This window comes from Polypterus senegalus, chromosome 15, assembly GCF_016835505.1.
Source record: "Polypterus senegalus isolate Bchr_013 chromosome 15, ASM1683550v1, whole genome shotgun sequence".
In the NCBI taxonomy this organism is placed as follows: domain Eukaryota; kingdom Metazoa; phylum Chordata; class Cladistia; order Polypteriformes; family Polypteridae; genus Polypterus; species Polypterus senegalus.
This window is the reverse complement of record NC_053168.1, coordinates 30352469-30375909: the sequence shown is the minus strand read 5'-3', so window position 1 is coordinate 30375909 and position 23441 is coordinate 30352469. Positions and strand designations below refer to the sequence as shown.

General features: G+C 36.2%; 1 protein-coding gene across 2 annotated transcripts in view; it reads left to right on the top strand.

Moving 5' to 3' along the window:
* Positions 1-477: 477 nt before the first annotated feature.
* The window catches only part of LOC120515563 (solute carrier family 45 member 4), a 98320-nt gene continuing 75356 nt past the window's right edge, over positions 478-23441 (top strand). The window contains exon 1 of one of the 2 annotated variants that reach the window (XM_039736651.1): positions 478-728. The gene's annotated coding sequence lies outside the window, so the exon portion shown is untranslated. Of the gene's footprint in view, positions 729-1636; positions 1720-23441 lie in introns of those variants that run through there. The other variant, XM_039736652.1, reaches the window with a different exon arrangement.

Genomic DNA, 23441 nt, shown 5'->3' with positions numbered 1-23441 from the left:
CTCTGCAACTCACCTGCTCAGATCATCCATTGTTTACTATGCCATAGCCTCATTACATCCACCCTTTATGCAGATTAAAAAATTGAAAAGAGACCACTGGAAATGAAAATAACGTTCCTCTAGCTTTAGGAAGCAACGGTGCGCTTGTTCTTTAGCCTGCAGGTTGTCACCTATACTTTGTCCAATGCTGTATTCATTAACTGCAGGCTAAACACGTGTATACTTTTCGAGCCAATGATATTCTCCCTGATTTGAATTTGAAAACTTTGGTTTAGAATGCTGTATTACGAAGGCCTATCAGGCGTTACTCCACCGCGGAAAGGCGCGCCCCCCACGCGCGAGCCCTGCGCCACGCCACCTTCAGCTAGCCCGCGCGCGCTCGCTCGCCCACATCGGAACGCGCTTCACGCCTCAACCTCTTACTCACGTCTCTCGCGGCAATAAGGCCGCCCCTTTAAAAAAAAAGAACCAAACACCGCCTCTCGTCTCCGCTGGAATAATTAACCAGCCCTTTGACGGAAGCGGTACGTTTTTATTTCCGACAGAAATTTCTTTTTAAAGGAGCTTTAAAAACGGCGAAGTGACAGCGGACGGGCTGCTCCTTTAATGTGAAAGGAGGCATCAGTTCGAAGGGCACTAAGGAAAACAAAAACGCCCGCTAGCCTAAACACCGAAGTGGAGAGAAAAAAAGAAGCGCTGTCATCATTCCACTGAAGATTAGAAACCAGGTAAGACATAAACATTCCGTTTCATTCGATCTCCCAGCTTTGATACAGTAATGCTCCAGTATTGGAATAGATCGCTTTGTGCAAGTGGTTTACTGACCGTATAATAAAGGGCTGAATGGCATTGTGTGGGTATGTGACAAGGAAGGCTGTCTTTTAGGGAAAAAAGCTGTAGAGCGTCACCTGTATTTTAATCGGTATATTACTACCATAAGCCTAGGCAAATTGGTTTCAAACGGGGGCGCCCCAGCTTGTTTTCTGCATGAGACTGTCCGTCGATGACTGTGAGACTCAACTACGGTGACAGGTGCATCTGCAGCGTAAGAAACGGTGAACGTGACTGAGATACTGCACTGCTTCTTAAAAATGCTGGGAAAAGGGTGCGTTGGGCAAAAAAAAAAGCCTGTGTAACTGGGAACCGCTATTAGTCACACTTCAGACTGGCGACAAGGGCACAAGGGGAGGGGATTCCCCTAAAGGGATAAAGATAAGTTACAATTCTTATCTCCCGCAGTAGGGCTACATTGAAAGGACAGCCCCAAGACCTTTCTGTCAGTACCCATTATGTCTGGAAGCACATTCGTTTTTATACAGCACTATGTCTTGCGTGTAATGTATATTTTTATAAACAGTTCTTTTCGCCTTGACCTACAAATGACTTAAATTGAGAGGCCAAATGAGCGTGCCTTCAAAAGAGTTTTTGCCGTTTCTGCATTAAATGGGCATCGCTTCAAAATGCAAACGCTTACAGCATTGCATCTAATCGAGAAACAGCATCGGCAAACCTTGCAAAGTGGAATCGAAGCAATAAGCTAATGATGCATACTTTTTGGAGGAGCTCTGTTCGCCCTCTGTGTGTCCCCGCGTGAGTCTGTTATGTAATGTGAAGCCCTTTCAGCAGTGCGGTAGCCGCTGTTTCAGTATGATTTATGGGATTCAAGGCGATTTCCTACTTAACCGAAGAATCGGAGCAGTTGTTTTCAGCTGTGCAAAGGTAAGCTTGGAGTCTTTTGTAAAAGCTATCACACCCCACGGTATATGGAGTATTGTCAACGTTTGCTGTAAAATTATTATTTTGGTTTACATATCTCATTTTTTAATAGGATGATCATGGCGGCGGAAGAGGTGTTATGAGAATGTTGTTTATTATTATTTTATACATCTGGTGAAGAATGGAAATGCATTAATGCAAATGCGCTGCACTTGGGTTGCAGTCTTCATTATATACCTCTGCAAGATATTCCCTCACATTTCAGAAGCCACCATGTTCTGTAAGCATTTCCCATCAACATCAGACTCAAGGCTCAACAAATATAAGTATTACAGTATAAATCAGATTTTGAATAGACGTAGTCTGTAACAGAAATGGACATAGAACTGATGCAGGGGCAGCCGTCTTTTCAGGCAACTTGCATGTACAGTGCCTTCAGAAAATATTCAGACCTCTTCACTCGTTTTTTAGGTTGCAGCTTTATGATAAAATCGTTTAAATTAATTTTCCCCCCATCAAGTAACACTCAGTACGCCAGAATGACAAAGCAAAACCAAGTTTTTGTAAATTTATTAAAAGTATAAAGTGAAATCTTACATACTTCTTACATACATACAATCTTACACATTGACATTGGCAAATATTCAGACTGTTTACTCAGTACTTCTTTGAAGCACCTTTGGCACTGAGCACTCAGGACCACAGATTGGTTCAAAGGTCCACCTTCCAACAGAACTATAACCCTAAGCATAAAGCAAAAGCAACACAAGAGTGACATAAGGACAACCCCGAATGTCCTTGAGTGGCACAGCTGGAACCCAGACCTGGACCCAATCAAACATCTCTTCAGCAGCCTGAAAACCGCTATCCACTGACAATCTCCATCCATCCGGACAGAGTTTGAGCGGATCTGCAGAGAAGAATGGCAGACGGTCCCAAATCCAGGTGTGTGAAGCTTACTGTGTTGTAGCCAAGAAGACTCCAGGCTGTAATCATGACTACAAACAAGATGTAGAAGCATCTCAATGATGATCAATAGAATGGGATGAACTTGAGCCAGATTTCAAGTGTCTGACTACTTGTATCAATTTAAGATTTTAAGTATTTATATTTTTATTACATTTTCCAAGAGTTCCTAAAATCCTGCTTTCACTTTGTCATTCTGTGATGCAGAGTATTTTTTGATAAAGGGAAAATAATTTAAACAATTTGTAACAATTTGTAGAAAAGTGAATGGGTCTAAATAATTTCTGATGGGACTGCATTTGCTGGGATGCTAGTCCATCATAACAGACACCTGGCTGTACAGGTTTTATTTGCAATTGATCCGTAATCATTAGTGAATTTGTACAGTTTGAGCAGTAGCTGGGCAAATGAGTTACTCAGGGTCAAATAGTGAATTTGGGGTGATGTGTATACTAGCATATTACATTGTACAGTTCAGCATTTCATCTACTATACTTAAAACAACGAAAACACCTGAGAAGGGGAAAAAAGGAAGCTAGCAGAACATAATAGCTACCTCAGTTTCTTTAATAGGAAAAATCTCTTGTTATGTGGCTTTTTTGTTTGTTTTTTTTTTTCTCCTATATATTTTTACATTGATTCATAGTACTGAACCTAACTTTTTACAGTATTATCTCCCTAGTGTTGTTTTTTTTAAACATACTTAACATAAAACCAAAACATTTTGCAAAAAATCTTTAAAGTGGATTTTGGAAAATGGTTAGGCATTTTAAAAACAGATATCAGTTTAGCATATCCCAAATCTTTGCAACGTTAGCTATTCATCCATCTGTTTATGGAACCTTATTTTCTAGTACAGGGTGATTGGGAACCAGTGTCTGACATGTCAGCAACAGGTACATTGTAGGACAAGAAATGTCGTAGATGGACAATAGCATTATCAGACTTTTACTGGGCCAATTCAGAATTACTAATCAACCTAACCGCTTGTAAGAATAAAGAGGGAAATGAGAGGAAACCTTGAACATGTAAACCCTGTTTAGATGGTTATTTCGCCAAGGAATGAAACTGGTTATGCCATTTTATAACATAGGTTTACCTTTTTGTTTTTTCGCCCCAGTGTTCACAGTTTGTGTTTATATTTTATTTAAAAAGCTTAGTGCTACTGTTCAGAGTAATGAATAACGTAACAAATCTGGGGGAAGCAGGTCCTTGTTTCTCCATTAAACATTTTTGAGATTAAGAACGCTCTACTGACTTAAAACATTCTGTCCAGTAAGTGTAGTAGTTCTGTAACACTAGAAAAGTGACAACTACTCTTAATATAATTTATTTTGGACTTACAATTTAAAGTATTTTACTTCTTGCATTTGTACTGATTATTGCGTGCATGTAGAAATGTTTAAACGCATGTATTTTTAATTTAGCTATTTTTCTGTTTATATCATTTGGATTATTTTGAATTTGTCTTTGTTTGTCCAGCTGGCTTCCTATACTTTCTTTGGCCATAGTTTTTGTATTTTTTTTATCTGAATAAAAGCTATCTGCATTTAACTGTGGATATAATTTTAAGTAGTGCTTGTATTTTTTTAAGATAATTAAATTGTTAAAAGTCACATGAGTGCAATGGTTTGCTTCCCAATTAACACTGTTCCTCTTTTATCCAACAGTAAAACTGCTTCAGTAAGCCAAATTAACTTACTTTTTCCACAGTAGGGTCAGTATACTGTACTAAGTCACATGTCACCACAACTTAGTCAGCAATGTATTCCTGAATGTTAAAGATTCAGACACTGTGTGTATTTGCGTTTATGTCCTTTTAAGTAATATTATGCATAATGCCACTGTATTAAGCTTTTTTGTTTTTGTAAATAATAATTTTAAAACAAATGCACATATCTGTTCAATTAATGCAATGGAGAAAATCAGTAAAACTGAAGAATAAAACCTAACAAAACTATGCATGCTACTCCAGGAGTATTCAGCTATGCAGTGTTTTAGACAAAATTGTCTTAAGGAATTCATAATTGTAGTATCTCAAATTTTTAGTTTTAAACCTCAAATTAATTGGCAGGCAATATTTTTGTTTTGTGTAGTTTTTAAAATCATCTTACCTTTTTTGCATTGTGTTTAACTGCTAAATATATATGACTGGAATGTTAAATATGTATGAACGTCTCCATGACATGTCATCTTCTCATTTATATTCTCAATAAACAGGCTACACAGCAAGTCATCAAAGCTAAAAGATGAGATTCATAAGTATTGGCACAGTTTGATTGCTGAGTCATGTTTGGCAGATGTTACAGTGACAAAAGTCCGAATGTTGATGTGAGCTAAGACTACGTATCAAAGCTGTTTTACAGTTAAATGAGGAAAGACCTTAGCATTGAAGTGCAGAGATGGGTATCAATTCGTTCTAAAACTTTCTGAGATCAGTATTAAGTTTGTTTTTATAGTGGGACGTAGCCAGAATTTAACTTTGTATGGCCTTTCAAAAGTCACTCGCCAAATGTGACAATTTAGGTGATCGTAGGTCTTCTTGGCTTCTGGACTATATCATATACAGTATCTGTAACATGTTTCTGTTTAATCTGTGGTGGCTGCTATTTCTGCATTATATGTATCTGTTGTATATAGCTGGATAGAACTTTATCTGTCCCCAGGGTGAAGTTTGGCTTTTTATGAAAACTCATTAGACAAATAAATATATATACACACACACACTATGGTTTGAACTAACAAAGAAAGAAAACATCTGACTTGGCAGTTACAGTGAAGCATGATGCAGGCATATTGCCATTTGTTTAAAGCAGCCCCAGTAGCGTTTTTTGACATGTTTCTGCTGAATAATTGTGTTCAGTGTTAGTTAGAAGTTTCACTACTGTCTTCATAGTGTCTAGACCGTGCTCTTTTAATTAGTTTGTTGATTTGATGGGCCTCGCTTGAAGTGATGTTACCAGTCCCGCCCGGCACACCACAGTGTAGAAAGATGTCACTACCCACATTAAAGAAACGTAGCCTTCTAAGAGAAAACACATTCTTATACAGTTCTTCTGTGTTACAAGCTCAGTCCAACCTGACATTGATGTGGACCCCTACGTAGTTTTAGGAGTGGACCATCTCTGCATCATCCACAGAATAGTGACTGGACATGGAGGCGCTTTGGTGCTGCGAAAGTCAATAACCGGTTCTTTGGTTTTCCGGATGCAAACAATTCTTTCTGCACCAAGAAACTCCTATACTCTGTCTCACCCCCTTATTGATACACCCCACAAGTGCAATATAATCTGAGAAACTCTGCAAGTAGCATGACCTGATGTTATACAGCATTTATAGTCTGAGGTGTACAGAGTAAAGAGAAAAGGAGACAGGACTTTTCCTTGTGTTGCACGCATCCATATCAGAAACATAGTCCTTGAGTCTGACAGACTGCAGCCAGCCTGACAGATGATCCATTATCCAGAACACCACGGACTCATCCACCTGCATATCTCTGAGCATAACAGGGATAGCTAATTAGTACTGAAGACACTGGAGAAATCAAAAAACATAATCCTTACAGTGCTACCAGCTTTGTCCAGGTGAGAAAAAACCTTGTGGAACAGATAGATGATTGTATCCTCCACTCCGGTCTTGGCCCGATTGTCAAACTGCAGTGTGCCAAGAGTGTTTACCATACCAGGACTTGTATATTCCAGGACCAGCCTCTCAAACGTCTTCATGATGTGAGATGCAAGTGCCATTGGTGTCTAGTCATTAGGTGAAGGGGCACCTGAAAAATGCAGATTTTTTTTCCAAAGCAGCACACTTTCTTGGAGTGTTAAGGACAAACTGAACAGGTTATAGCGAGTTGGATAATGGATGGATGGATGGATTGATTAACATGTTATAGAGGATACCATAAAGTTGGTCAGCACAGACCTTAAGAGTGCAATCTGATCCTGTGATTGTTCTTGTGTGTAGCTTCCTCAGTTGTCTCCCCACTTGCTCTTCAGCTATGGACAGCCTATACTAATGATTAGAGTTGGACTCATCATTGGCTATTCAAGTTAAAGTGGTAGGAGTTGTTAATGTAGTAGGGATGGTGTGGTGGGACTGGTCATTGGAAGATGGTAGCAGTGGCAGGAAAATCTATTAAAAAACTGGTTCAGGATGTTAGCCTTGTGCACACACACAAGCACTTTTATAATTAATACTCAAGTACCCCCTTAGAAGGCAGTGTTAATGTGGTGGAGCAACTTTTAACAAGAACTGTTTGCCTCCCTGGTGCAACAGTTTATCCTTACTGAGTAAAAGTATCTTTCATAAATAATAAATTATCACATAGTTTGAATTTTGTACATTGGGAAATATGCACAATTTCTGTGGCCTTCTTCAAGACATCAGCCAAATGGACCATTTGGAAAAGTGAGTGAAATAGTTAATGTTGATTATAGTTCCAGTCTTTTTCAGACTAGTGCTGCTTTTTGAGATATAAGAATTTTTCAGGTCTTCTGGAACAGTTGCATACCAATGTTGTAGCTAGGTTAGTTTGCATGTTGTAGCGGAAAGTATTTCTCATGGAAGTATGCTTCAGGTAATTAATTTTAGATTGGCAATCTGATTAGAGCATCACTAATCTACTATATAATAAAATGCTAAGGTTTGTGTCTGTGTCTGGTTCCTCTAAGCAACCTTACTGGCTTTATTGACACCATTGAAAGAGGAATTATGAGACGCCCAAGGAGGAGTAAAGGTATAGAAGGCATGTAGAGAGTCACCTTTAAAGACAGGTAACATACAAGCAGATAGTATGTGAGCAAGATGTCTCAAAAATGACAGAGTCTGAGAAATAGAATGTATGGGAACATGGTTGACAGAGGAAATGCATGTCAAAATAGGTTCAGACACACAAGGATATCAAGGAAAGGTACTGAAGGTACACATAGGGCTAAAGACATTAAGTATTTTAAAAAGTATCCTATTAGCTGTTTTTGACAGTTAACATGGTTAGCTCTTTTACAAAACTGAATAAATGCATTACAAAATTTTGTTAATAGAAAATACTGACTTGTCAGATGTCTTTTCAAAGCAGTGTAGGTGCCTTTGTGCTGTGCTTTATATTGCATACGCATTTGTGTGGGATTTGTATGTTATCCTTTTTATCACAGACATCTGCCTCAGGTACTTAACTTTACTTGCACAGCTTAAAGAATTATAATCAATGCCCCCTTTTAAAGTATTTATTTATGCTTTTTAACTGGAATGGGCAAGTTTGAAAGTTGAGGGTGTGGAGGAAAATGGTTACCCTTTTTGGAGGTTTAACATTGAATTGGCATGTCTAGTTTGCATAGTGGTATAGGTTTTACTACTATAGGCTCACTACTTCAGGTATCCACCTCTGATTTCCAGTTGCTATCATTGTGGTGTTGGCGTACATACATTATTAGCTTAGGTGGAATCCTAGCTTGAAATTGTGGAATTATTAGCTCTCATAGACGTGGATTGAAGCCTTCAAATATTTATTTTTGTTATTCTAGCAGATATTGAATAGAATAATATGAAAGTAATTAACTACTTAAGTTGCTTCATAATAAAACTGAAACATGTTTTGGGTAAAAAAGTATACTGTTTAATGAAATTTAAACAGTAAATAAACTTCACTTCAGCCAGAGAAGTTTGTTCTATTTCTTAAAAATAAGTAATGGAGTTTTTAAAAAATACAGTTAAATAAAACAAAGAAAATAGTTACATTTGTCTCAAATGGGAGTTGAATTCTGTTTTGTTAGGTTTTATCTCTTTTTGTTGCTGCTTTCTTTTTTTTAACTAATTTTTTTCTTCTTTTTTTTCTTAAATTTACTATGAAATCATTTGTTGTACAAGTTCTGCTTGATTGTACGTAATTGCTATTTTTTTCAAATAAAAGTTAATTGACAGTGTATGTCTCTGCTTTTTATAGTATTACAGTAGGTGTTTGTCTTGGGTTAGGGATGTATTCCAAGGCACAATTTTATATTGGGAAATCTTGAAATGTCTTTAGACCACCCCTTTTATTGCTCCTAAAGTACAGTAAATTTATTTAAGCCAATATCCATTAATACATGTTGTTAGTATACAAGTCAATTGCTCCAAATACAAAGGAAAATCAATAGCTTTGAGTGTATCCTACCATATTTAGAAAAAAAGTGTGTATTCCCTCGTAATCGGATCAGACCACATGCAAAGGTGGTGAGAAACAAATAGTAATGATCTATACTCCGCCTCAGCCAATAAATATAACCAATGATCAAATGCCCTAATTATACAATACAAGTGTAATACTTGCATATAGAGCATCTGCTCAATGCAGTCTGTCTCTGAACTCCATTCAGACATTGGGGATGCATTTTAATGTGTATATGCATATAAAATTCAGACAAAAAATGTACTGTATAATAGTGCTAGGTGTAAAAACAGTGCCAATGTTTTCAAAGCATTCTTTTATATGAATATGTCTACTGCATTTTTTTGTACCACATGTCCCAGAGTGTTTACAATGAGTGAGAAAGAATTAGTAAAACACATTAATAATAGAGGGGCATTTATGTCAAGTTACTGTATTTCTCCTGTTGATTCTGCACAAAGGTGGAAAATATAGTGAAACATGATGCACCCTTGAGTAACAGTTTCATTTGTTATTGCATTGCATTAATAAAAATGGAATTAAATTCAGGATATTATATTTCATGGTGACAAATAGCATGTGTTCTTAAAGAAGCAAGTGGTAAAATCAAGATGCATCAAAACACCTCAAGAAAAAGTTTTTATAATCAATTTGCTTTTCTCTGAAGTTTTCTCTCTAATTCCATTGAATAATGAGGTGCCTAGTGAATCCTTTCCCTAGACCATTTTAAAGTACATGGTGTTTTTTCAGTTTTTCTTCAAATGTAATCAATTTTCTTGAAATGCAATCAAAGACCTAAAATGGTGAAAAGGTAAGCTTAACTGAAAGAGGTTTAAATTTAAAGTTTAGGTTAGCAAAAACTGAAACAAGGAAATTATAGAATACTAGACATTAAGCCCGTTACAATAACGGACGCTACAACAATAGTGCATAAACATTAGTAGGAACAGTCTATATTATTATTATATTTTCTCGATTGGTTTGGCTCATTTCTTGAAACCGAGATGACATTCTCAAAATAACATGGACAGATCTCCAAACCACCTTGCAAATGTTCACAACAGAATGGCATTTCTCATTGATTTCATCAAATTGCAAATGCCTTAGTACATGTCTCAAGTGTCTCAGTGCATCTTTGCAAATGGTTAAGTACAAGTAGCCTGCAGTTAGCACAATAAGCCCACATTTAGCACATTTTCCAAATAAATAGATCTTGCTGATCTAAACTGATTAGTTGATTCTCAGTCTAATGGTTGTTCTCTCCAAAACATGTCAGCATGATTTCATCGTGTAAGTCATCATATGCACAATAGTCTGTTCAATTGTCAAAATTAGTCAAGAACATAATACCATGAACACCATATATGAATTTCTTGGAACATTTGATAAATTCATGACAGTAATTGACAATCAGGTGAAATTAGAACTTGACCAACGAAGGAGGAGTTTCCCACATCTCAGATGACCAACCAAACAGTTTGTTTAGTTACCTGACAGGTGCTGTCTATTGTTGTGAATGCTGCCAAACGTGTATATATAGAGCTTGGCTAGGGCCAGTACCATTTGAACATGGAGGTACCTCACCAAGTAAATCAAGAAGGGCAACCTCCTGCTCGAGGAAGAAGAAGAGGAGGAGGAGGAGGAGGAAGAGGAAGAAGAAGAAGAGGCGGAGGAGGAGGAGTGAGGATGCGTGGTGGTGGAATAGGGGGAAGAGGCCGAGGAGCACGAAGACACCATGCTGTCCTGGATGAGATTCGGGCCACAATTGTAGACCATGTGGTTAACCATCGCCTGACAATGGCAGAGGCTGGGCCGAGTGCAGCCTAATGTGCCTCGCTCTACTGTCTCCTCCATCATCCAAACCTTTCGCAGGGAAAACAAGTATGTACTCAGTCAATGATGCAGTCATTACAGTATACAGTACTGTGCATACTGTAAAGCAAGACATGTAACAAGTAATTTCTGTTTCAAGAAATGAGCCAAACCAATCGAGAAAAACTGTAAATGGCAAGGGACCTTGACCTCATTCTGTTTCTTGTCTTAATTTTTTTTTGTCAAAAATATTTTTGCAAGAAGCCTAAAGTAAAATAATAATAAAAATAAAATAGAAACGTATATGACAACACAGTAAGTATAATTAATATTGCCTTAGTGTAAAACTTTGTAACAATCTGTAAGACACAATATCTGAAGAAGATATTTAGGTAAAATTTTCTATTTTTTTACCTCATGAAATTTTTCTATACTGTTTCATTATAGACAACATTTCTTGTAAATATTCTGTCTGAGTTTGGCAACAGTTTGCCTTGTTCAGGACCATCTACAACCTTGAGATCAACATCTGGAAAACTTCTAACTCTTGATAATGCAACATATAACTGACCGTGGCTGAATACTGGTTCTGGCAAATAAATGCCAACTATTTCTAAGGTTTGCTCTTCTGAGTCTTTCTCTTTTAGCGTTTTTCTGACGGTCATTTTCTTTTTCTTCAATCGATCTATTTGCTCGTATTTGTTTTTGTCATTCAGCCTTTCTTTTGTTGATGTTTACTTGTGGAGCTGACTGTTCTTCCAGGAGATGTTGCTTATATAGGATTTGATTGTCTGTGTCTTTTGTCCATTTTTTTGGGTGGCATGTTGTTAGTAGATACGTCCGTAATATTTTCTCTTACAGTAATACTGGCTTGTATGTGGCTGTAATATGCGTCACTGTATTGTGTGTCTTTAATTTTCTCTCGCAGTAATACTGGTTTGTATTTCCGTAAATGCCTGTAATTTTCTCTGACAGTAGTACTGGCTTTGTTGTCCGTAATATGACTGTAATTTTCTGTCACAGCATTGGGCAATCAGCAGAGTGTCCCCAGCAACTGATTTAATGTGTGGCGTGTAGCTGATAATCGTGCCCGTGGCGTCTCCCCAGTAAGTATTTTAATCTGTGCTGGCATGCAGCTGATTATTGTATGTGTGGCGTCCCCCCAGCAATGGATTTTATGTGCGCAGCTGCTACTATCCAATCAGCACTCTCCCCAGCAATGTTGTCCTTTATTTTTTATCATGCGTGGCCATGACAAGGCCATTCACTGTGTGCCCAGCTTCCAGTGTGTGTGCGTCGGCGGTGCCGTGCGCATGGGCAGGGCACGGTGCGATGCGTGGTGCGGCCCGCGCATGCGCACTTCACCATAAGACACACACACACGGACACCTGGACACACAGAGGGATTTATTAAAGAGGATTACAAATGGGCCTTCTTCAGGGAACAACTAATAGGTTACAAACTACATATGTTCTGTAACAATTACAGTAAATTAAGCCTTTCAAGTTGAAACAAACAATTTGCACAGGTGTCCCAACTTCTGTTGCTTACTTAAAACACCTCTGTCTGTTTTAAAACAATATTGGAACATATTGTGTTACTATACCCTCTGAAGTACTACTTGGACAATATTACACTGTAGAAAGTTGTACATGCGAGTGATAATGGCAAAATAATGGCAATTAACAAATGAAATGAGACATAACATTCTTATCCTTAAAAGTGTAGGCTTTTCACGTAGAGAAACTGTAAAAAAAAAAAAAAAAATGAAAGCGTCAGTGAGTAAATTGGTGTCCTTTGCAGTCCAAAGGCAATTTCAAACTGGAAGAAACTCTAATAGGAAGAGATCTGGCAGACCCAAAGTCACAATCCAATCAGAAGACCTATTTATGAGGATTACGAACTTCTGTGACAGGCATCTCGCAGCACAACAGCTTCAAGCACAGCTTAACAGTGGTCGAAAAAAAGCAAATCTCAGTTTCTATTGTGAAGAGGAGACTTTATGCTGCTGGTTTGACAAGTCGAGAGGCAGTCCACAGCCCATATTTCATGGCCTAGGCAAGCCTTGCTTTTTATTTTGTCCTATAATGAATGGCTTTCTTGAGAACACTGGCATTGGTCCACATTTTCTTGGATAATTGGTATTGTAATGTATTACATTTTCAATTGGAGAAACTTGATCAAAATAATCTCTAATCTTTTAACATTTTTATTTGGAGTAACACTTTGAGAAATAATGTTGCTTAACAAACATTATTGTGTAATAACTGCACTTCTAAATTGTCATGTTATTTTGGAAGTTAGAAGAAATCCTGATCTATCCACCAAAGCACAATGAGAAAGTTATGTTGTGTTTATTTTGTTTTTTAAAAAGAAAAATCACCTCATGAGCAACTACTCAAATTCTGGATTCTGATGAGCCTTTACACCTAATTTAATGAACAAACCCTGCTAACCTTCTGCCAGTGTCAATAGCTTTGAATGTTACAGTACTTCATATTAAGACTTTCCTGCTTTTTGTCCATCACTACCTATCAAAGGAGATTGGGATTTTGACTGTGTAAGTGCTAGAGTGTTTGTTATTTATTGTACGTAAAATTACAAGTATTAAACCTTCAGTGCCTTCCTCACCTTGAGGAATTTTACAATGTACTACTGTGTATTATAACTGCTTGTTTTGGTCAAATACAACAGTAGTTTAATTTTAGATCTGTTTTATGGGAATGAAATATCCACTTTGAGGTCATAAAAAGTAAACCGTGTTAAAAGAAAGGGAATCACACTGTTCTCTTGGCCATGTGGTAATGAATAAATATGACGGTGGGAGAATACATCTGCACCTTAAGGTAAATATATTTGATTCTTTTCCTCTGCACCCAAGGAACATGGATTTGCAGCAAGGATTACAATAAATATGATGTAACTGTGAAATGTTTCAGTAGTACAAAGGAACTAAGATTGTCTCTATAAATACTTGTGTGAAGTTGTTGAGTGTACTTATGCTGTAATAAATAATGAGTATTATAATGGACTAGCGGGTTCCTAGAAACTATTGAAATCGTCAGAAAAAAAACCTGAAATGTGGAAATGTCCAGTAATTGAAAGGACCTACTCTGGGCATCTCTCTTCTAGGAGATTTTGTGTTGCTGACATGCTTGCATTGTTTGTGCATTACTGGCTCAGCAACTTTTTCTTCGGAGATTTCCTTTTTCCTGCATGCTCGCCTCGCTTGTGTATTAAAGGCAGGAGGAAAGTAAAAGGGATACCGTTTTGCTGATGTGCTCGCCTCGCTTCTGTATCAGCTGCTAAGCGAGTGACTCTTTCTTCGGAGGTTTTGCTTTGGCGGCGTGCTGGCCTTGCTTGTGTATCTTTGGAGGTAAAGCCCTTACCCCGACTCACCTCTCACTTCCGGGCCGGACAGACACACACACTTCTACGTGTAGACGTTAATATATAAGATATGTCTAGGTACAGGTTGTTTGAGGTTGTCAAATTACTGTTTATTTTTTGTTAGTTACGGTTTGGGTATATTTTAATGTTGCAGGTAAGGGTGAATCATGTTTTTGTGAATGAGACTGGTGCAGAAGTCTATTTTACCACTAAATCTGCTAACTTTCATTGAGATTCAGACAAGCTTTCACTTCAGGTGTTCATGTAGTGCTGCTCTTATTTTTTAGGCTCTTCACAGTTTAGTTACCAAACTGCATTATTATTGGAAAGGTTGTATGAATGTATTTATTTAAAATGGTGTGAGCATGATGGAGCATGATGGAGAACTGAATGGTATGGGGATAATGGAATGTTAACATTATAAAAATGATTGGGGCCGCCTTAAATTGGGAGAAAAAAGTCCAATATAAAACTTTTCGAATATTCATACCCTTTACTGTTTTTTAGATTGCTATAAACAGATTTTAAATAAAATGCCTTTGCATTTTGCAAAGTAAAAACAACATGATTTCATAATGCCTCAGAGGGATGGTACTTCAGTTTGAAACCTTATCCTCCTGCTGCAAGTGACAGTTTAACACCAACCCTGAGAGCGATAAGACAGCCAGTAATTTTCCATTCCTAACACACACACATGTGAGAGTGGAAGCAGACAATACAGAAACCACTTCACAAATGTTACTGTAATTTACTGTTATCGTTCTGCATTTACTTAGCCCTTGAGAAAAAACTAATATTTTCTCATTTACCTGTTCATTTTCCCCATTAATATTCATAGTGCATGAGTATGCATTTATCTGCTACCTAATGTGTTATGGTGTAGTACATATTTTTTGGCATTTCCTGCACTTACCAGAAGCATATATTGCTTCAAAATGATTGTGGTGTGTTTGTGTGTGTATGTATGTATATGTATGTATATGTATGTGTGTATATGTATGTATGTATGTATGTATGTATGTATGTGTATATATATATATATATATATATATATATATATATATATATATATATATATATATATATATATATATATATATATATATATATGGCTTAAGTCAGGATTTTTCCCACCTTCAGTCCACCTTTAGCTACTTGACATATAACATGACGTTAAAATTTATGACTCCTTTAATTTTGTGGAGTCCGGAGGAGGATAAACAGTGCCAAAGCTGACATTCATTACCACCCTACTTGACTGTTGAGCTAGTTATTTTTGTGGTAGGCAGAATCTGGCTTTCTCTAAATATAGCTGTTTGGATTATGACCCAAAAGATCGATTATGGACTCGCCTGTCAAGATAATTAAAATTCAGAAACTGTTGTTTTTTTCCAGGTGCTATCTGGAAAATGTAAGATGGGTGCTTTTTGGTTTTTTTTACTGCAAAGGCTGCTTCTTGGCAAAACTCACTTAATGCTATTTCAATTCATTGTATTCTTATTGTTGAAACATGTAAAGTTAACAGGGATGCAGCAAAGGAGGTCTGTAATTATCTAATGTTATGGCTGAATTTACTTTACCTGAATTTTCTTTTTTTTTTTTGGATCTTGGTGATTATTTTGGAATGTGTATTCACTTCTCAGTTGGGTTGCTGTACAGTAATATTAAATATTTCCCTTTTGTAACTTGTTTGCCATACAGTAGATTTATCCAGCAGAAATCTTTTGATTTGATTTTATAGCCTTCCCTGGACTAATGTGCTCTCACTCCCCTCTTTCTTATGTCTCATGAGATCTCTTTTCCTCTTGGCATTGTGTGTTTGCATTCCCCTATGTAGGTAACACTAAATTGAACTGTTTTCTTATTGCTGTTTACAAGAGTGTGACTTGTATTTATATTTATTTGTTTGCAGACGCTTTTATCCAAAGCAACTTACAAAAGAGGTAAACAATTGAGTAACATTAGGCTAGGGCCTGTTTGTTCAGCAAGTGTAATAGGAGTTATTTGAACCTTTTACTTAAAAGCATTTTCTTTTATAAGTTAATTTGGTTTCCAGTGATTTAGTTCCCAATTACTCAGATGATTCTACTTAACTGCTTAGTTTAACCAATGCAACTTGGAGTTCTCTTATTTTCCTTTTTAATTACACTTTTTTAAGACACACATGATTTCCTCTAAAACAACATATGGGATTGGTAATTATACACCTATTATGTCACTTGAGAAAGCTGCTTCAGATTAAATAATTATTTTGTGGTAAAACTAAGTGAATCTATAATTAATTGCACAAGGGGTTCAAATACTTTCAAACTGATATCTGTTTACAACATGTTCTGTTGGGTATTGTCCTGAGTGACTTCTTTCAGTAGAACATAAATACTAACTGGAGGTTTTTGAATTGTGCTTCATGAACTCTACCCTGCAGAAAGTGAAAAATGTTTTCCATCCCACTGTTGAAATGTGTAGTGGTATATTCCTCCCTCTGGTTTTACAGCACAATGAGTTGAATCTGAGAGGTTTAGGCATAATAAAGATGATTATATCTTGTTAAACCATCTCTCTGTCTTACCCTCTCCAGAGTTGAGCTGTTATATGATCTACCCCCTCTCACCCCCATTCATGTTTAAGCATATTGCACCACCGGGTACTCGTACAGAGAAACTTGGCCATCGTTTCCAGTCTGGGGAACGTCTGTCTTTTGATTAATTAAAAAGAAGCACATTTGCTTATGGCAGTCAATGTGAATACAGATTTTTCATTACCTTCCTTTTTGCATATAACTATGTAAACAAATTCTGGAATGTGAATTACTGTTTTCTTTGACGAAAAAAGAAGACATCCCCTTTCATATGATTGCAACACACAAGCAGCTTCTGCAGGTTATTCTACAGCAAACCTACTGCGCATCATCAAATAGTTACATTGCCTTTACAGACTATTATTTGTTGCAACGCTGACCTCAAAATACTGCTTTCATAAGTGTAAATACAGGGAGGAATGCCTGTTTTTAAAAAAAAAAAAAAAACTGTGTTTTGCAGTAATTGCCTGTTATACACTGCCAATGTATTTTGGCTCTTTTTAGTTTTTTTTCTTATTCACTCTGTGCCTTTTCCTGATTTTTATTTTATTTTTTTTTTTGTGCGAACTCTGAAGATTTCTTCTCTGCAACTTTAAGTAAAAGTGAAATTAAAATGTACTAATTCGAGGCAGTTGATTCTACTTGAAAAGCATCTAGTGCCCCCACCTGAATCAATCACAGAACATTAGACATTTTAAAAGTATATTTTACACGATGACTAGACATTTTAAATGTATATTTTACATTATGGCATAATATTTTAATAATATTTCCAGCAATAAATGTCATATAAATATCTAGAGGATATTGAACACTGGTGTTAAGGTTTTAAGTATTTTTTTTTTCTCCCTAAATTAATTTAATTGTGTTCACAATGCTACTGTTACAATAGTGGCACTTAGGGAGGTCATGATGAAAGATTTTTTGGAGTTAATATCAATACCAGTTGATACCACGGCAAAAACAGAAATCCTATTGAATTGCTCCTTTATTAAAACTACCTGCATTATTCAAGTGAACAAAATTGTGCTGTTTCTGTAATAGAAAATAAAATATAAAAATACTAACTGTAACAGCAGCTTTAAAATAGGAGTATATCCTTCAAGTAGCTGCCCAACAATCAATTGCAGTATGTAAGTTAGTGTTGTTATTCTTAAATATCAAAATATAATGCAGATCTTTAATTTGAGACACACTAAGAGAACTCCAATGTATCTTCAACAATGGTGATCAGCATAGGGTTTGTAGAGAATATCACCATCGTGGCCTACCTGCTGTATCTTACCATGTGCACTTACTACATTTATTCTCTGACATTTTCTATGAAATAACTGAAACATACTGCTTAAAATCTACACTAAAAACACAAATTCAAGCATTATTGTATGTGATGTTGAATTAGTGAATACCAACATAATTCAGGATATTTTCATTTAAACAATCTCTTTAAAGCTGTTTTGTTAACAACATGCTTTTAAAATATAGTTTTAAAGTCACTGTATGATTTCATATTATAAGACGTATGCCTGCATCATTAACTGCTTAAAAAATGCTAAAGAGTAATTCTTAATGGATGTGTCAAATTATTTCATATTCCAAATGTTACAAACACCTAATACTTTAATTTTTCAAATCTCTCTCTTCTTTTTCAAGGATTCCTGTGTGAAATCAAACTTTGTTTCACATTAATCCATTATTTCAGAACTCCTGGGAAACTCCTTTTGTGCCGTTTTCAAGGTGTTTTAAATGAGTGATCTCGCTTAGTTATTGCTTATGCCTATGTACTAATCCAGATTTAGAAGATTAATTGGACTGATCAAGTGGTCAAGTGGCTTTATTGTCATACCATCCATAAACAGTGCTGCAGCATACGGTGGCACAAAATAATGTTTCCAAGAACAGCGGTACAAAACGTACATTAACACAAAACAAGTGCAATGCAGTTAATAAACAGTACTAAACAATAAATTAATAATAATAAATAATAAGTAAGTACATAAATAGTAATCATTTGAAATAGATAGTAATAAATAAATAACAGTTGTAACAAGCATAACAAAAGTAGTACTTATAATTAACAAGGAGCAAATCCAAAGGCAGCACAGAGTTCAGATTTCAGACAGCTAAGGTATAGAAGTTGCTGCAGAACTGGTTTGTATGCTATAGTACCGCCTGCCAGATGGAAGTAGGACAAAGAGACCATGGGAGGGGTGGGAGTGGTCCTTCAAATTGCTATATGCTTTGTGGATGCACCAGTTTATAAAGATATATTTAATGGAGGGCAGAGAGATCCCAATGACCTTTTCTGCTGTGTGCACTGTTATAGGACCAAGTAGTTAGAGTCACCGCAGTTCCTAAATCGAACAGTGATGCAGCTGGTCAGAACGCCGTCAGTGGTGCCACCATAGAGTGGGGCAATGATGGAGGGGAGGTAGGATTGCCTTCTTCACCTGCTGAAAGAAGTGGAGACACTTGTGTGCCTTCTTTGCTGTGGAGGTGGTGTTAATTGACTAGCCGTTCAAAGTACTTTATGATGACAGGATTGAGAGCAATAATGAGATAGTCCTTGTGGCAAGAGACAGAAGACTTCTTTGGCATGGGTTTGATGGTGATGGTTTTAAAGCATTTGGAGATGACTACTTGCCTAAGGGAAATGTTGAAGATATCTGTTAAAAATATCTGTCAGCTAGTCTGCATGTTACCTTAGCACTTGACCGGGTATGTTGACTGGTCCAGCAGCTTTGCATGGATTTAAATTCGACAAAGTTCTTCTTACATCAGCAATAGACAAAGTACCTGTTCCTTCTAAGGAGGGATGGACTTCCTCACAGGTATGCCGTTCAGGGCATCATATAATGTGTAAAAGTTATTTAGAACATGTAGAAGAATAAGAAGGGAGGTTACTGATGTTGCTTGTAATCAATTACTTGTAACTGAGACACTACATCTATTTCACCAGTATGTATACCTTTCAGATTTATGAACACGTGTTATGATATTTAGCTATTTTATCAATGAACAATAGTTTGGTTTCAAAATCAAACAAATTCAACAAATGTAGCTTCAGCAGATTAGTATTGAGCACTGAAGTAAATCCTGATTTGGCCATCCTAATAACTGCATATCTCTACAATTATGCATTTCTGTTACCTCTGTACCTGTCATAGTAATAAGAAGTTGTGTCTTGTACTTTTAAGCAATAAAACACTTAATAAATCTGATTTTAGAATTAGTAAATGTACTAGCCCATTTCCTTGCCAGTATAGGTAGCTAAAGGTACAGAGATAACCAGTATGTCCTGATACTTGCTACAGTTTTTGTTAGCACAGCCATTGTGCAGACCTCCCACATCCTTCAAGACATGCAGGTAAAATTTTATGAGAGCTTGAGATGATTACCCAGAACATGTGAACAGAAAGATCTATATCTAGTATAAAAAGTATAACATTCCCCACCAACCCACCAGCTTGTTTTACCCCAGGAGTAACTTGAGTGCTATAGTATAGAGTAGACTTTAAAACTATGACATATGTTAGTAGAGTCACCTAGTGTTGTTACACATATTACGAACATTATGAGTTCTGTGGTGCTTAAAAGACCCTCTCACAGCTTCACTCACACACAACCCAATAAGATGGTCTTTCTTAAGCAAAACAGTAAAGCGGTTTTATGATCAAGTGAGCATCTAATCCATCTATGTATCCACTGTAAAGTTTTATTTCTCACATGAAACTAGGGATTCAGAAATAGAACATTTCTGGCAAGTTTCAGTGAGTTGTTTTGTTTCTGTTTGTAGAGTTTCTGGCTACTTTCATCCCGCCTGAGGAGAATTTCATAATTTTATTAGCAGAATCTGTGTGAACAAAACTGCTAGGAATGGCAGAGGGACAATGCAAGCAACACACCCCTGTATACAGTATTTCAAATTATTACCACTCTGCGCCGCCTTTTAAGGCAAGAAACTTGGAGCAGGCTCAATATATGATGCAGTGGCAACACTACCATTAATTCCTGAATTATGCAATGATTTTAGCCACATCCTTGCTGTGTGTGTGTTTTGTATATTAAAGATTAGCAATGTTATTTAGACATTGACCCACTTCAAAAGGAGTGACTGTTAGTTTCATTTTTTGAATTTCAATCTAAGACACAAACCCTTCATGAAAATATTAAAATCTTGCCTTGATAGCTTATATTGACTCTGTGCAGCTTAAAAGAATAGGATGACTTATGAGTCAGTGTGATAAAATAATCTATAAATAAGATAGTATTGATAAAATCATGAAGAAGGACATTTTCTAATATGTTTATTTAAAATCTAACTTTTTAATGCAAAGATGAAGCACTACTTGTTGTGATATATATAGAATGATTTACTATATTTTGCGGTATTATATATTGCTTTAGAAAAATCATACACTTTACTTGGTTCCTGACAATTTTTCTATGATTGAGGATATATTGCAGCTACTTCTTATAACACTTAAGCAAAAATGGTGCTGTTATACTAGCTGACATGGTAAAAAAAAAAAAAAAATAGCCTGGCATTTCCCTTTTTCTTTCTTGCTCTCTCTGGGATAGCATTATTGATTTACGTAATGTTAACTGAGCTTCTGCATGAAGAGCAGAAAATATTAAGCAATTATGTGCGTTGTCATATGATCTTACAATGCTGTTCTTGTTCATCTTGAAAGTGCAGACAACTAAAATGGTCTGTATGAACTGACAGTTGACAAGGCGTTTTTTTTTTTTTTTAAGGTTTTTACACATGCCAAGTTGTAGTAAAAACATCAAACTAGGGAAGTGAGAAACAAATATTTTGATAATTGTTTATTTGGCAGATATTCGAATGATTAGTCGATGAAACAAGTAAGCTGAAAATTATAACTCGTAAAAGAGAAAGGGTGTGACAAATAATATTTGTTGTAATTCACAGATGGATACCTTTATCTTATGAAGTTAATGAGAAGCACAAAGCATTTTGTAACTGATCAAGTTCAATTTAGAGCAGCAAGTCATTTTCCTAGATATAGTTAAATGCAATGCTAATGATACCAACCTCTAACTCATTAGTAGTGATGAGTGAAACAGGTACTAAAATTTGATTCAAAAAGAATATCATAATTGCAAAACTCACAGAAAATGTGTGTGTTTGTACTGGAGCATTATGGAATTTTGCTTCCTAAAGCCTAGAAGTTTGCTAACTCTACTGTGTTTACCAGTCTATTTTTTTTTCTTTAGCTGCATAATTCAGGTAATCGGATAATTAAGAGTAAATTATTATTTTCTGTTTAGATGTATTGTCACTTTTAAAAAGATCTTTTTGATTATACTTGAAGTCAAAGACAGGCCCACGTGAGTAAATTGCAGTGCATTGTTGTTATTTTTTTATGGTAATGTCTTGTAATTAGGTAAGATTGTCTTACTTTTACGTTGAAATTGTAAGATCTCGTCTTAATCATATGATTCTTCCTATTGAACTTTCTAGTCTCTTTATTGTCCAGTTCATTCTCTTGGGTCAGTAGGCATTTCTAAAATGCTATTTTCTAGCTATGTACATATATTATGCCTTTCAATGTTTCACCATTCAGTCTAAAAATCAGTGTCACCCTATCTTGCCTCTGAATCGGCCACCCGTTTCTGGATAGGCTGCTGTGTAAAATGTGAATTGGTTTATAGTATTTGCAGATTTTCTTTTTTGTTTTCTATAGTGACACTTGCATGTCATTTAATTGTTGTTTTTTTTCTATTTTGTATAACATTTTAATCCTCCAAATAGACACCAAAACTACATTTAGTGAAACCATATTGAAGGAATAATTATAACTTTGAAATCATTTTAGACAGTGAGCAAAAAAACATTTTGATTCTAGAGTACGTGCAGTATATACATGGCAATCTAAGTAAACTAGGCACATGCACTTGTTTAATTTTTAAAAGTAATTCTAAACTCTGTCTACTTTTTGTTTGTGTTTATCCTGTAGAGGTAACAAGATACACTTGAGTGCACCGTTGTAGGTTGTCATTCTGTCAGTCTGTGGGGCCCAGAGTAACGGGAGAGCAGAGAAAACCACGTCACGGAATTAGAAGTCTTCAATTCTGCTAAATATAAAGTGAGGGTGATAGCCTTATAATTGTCCTGTAAGCGCTTCTCAGGGTTACTGTGGTTCATGTCTACCAGTGAGCTGTGTTGGCAGCATTCATTCATGTCAGCTAATAATATTTGTCACTGATTCAAGGGCAGAAGCCAAGAGGGAGCTTAACAATAGAGTTGCCTTTTTCTTAAGTAAGCAGTGCACTTGTGGCTTAATGCTCGTGAGAAAGCAGATTGTACAAGTGAAGCAAGATTTTCTTTATCCACTGTAATTAGTCCTCTCTTTACAGGATTTTGTCATCTTCAGTCTTGGGGACTTGTGTATTAAGCCATTATCCATCCATCTATCAGTTTTTATATGATTATCAACTGCTTTGTTTTCTTCACTTCAGGATATAAATCTATTTCTTTTGTCCTCCCAACTTTGAGTGGATTAAAAATTTTGAAAGACAAGTTTAGAGGTTTTCAGACCATTTTCTGTTAACTTGCTTTTTAGTCACAGTTTAAATACTACTTTACTCTGTTCTTTAGACTCAAAGAAGAAAGAAGGATAGGCCTTTCAACAATGTTCTTTCAAATTGGAATCTGGATGAAACATTTCTGATCTTAACAGAGTTAGTGTCTTCTTTCAGTACAGTATTGTTTGCATTTTTATGGAAAACGTTTTGACTCTTAACCATGGTATTAACATGACCCTTGACAATGTAACAAATATTCCTAATAAGATCATTTACTGTAT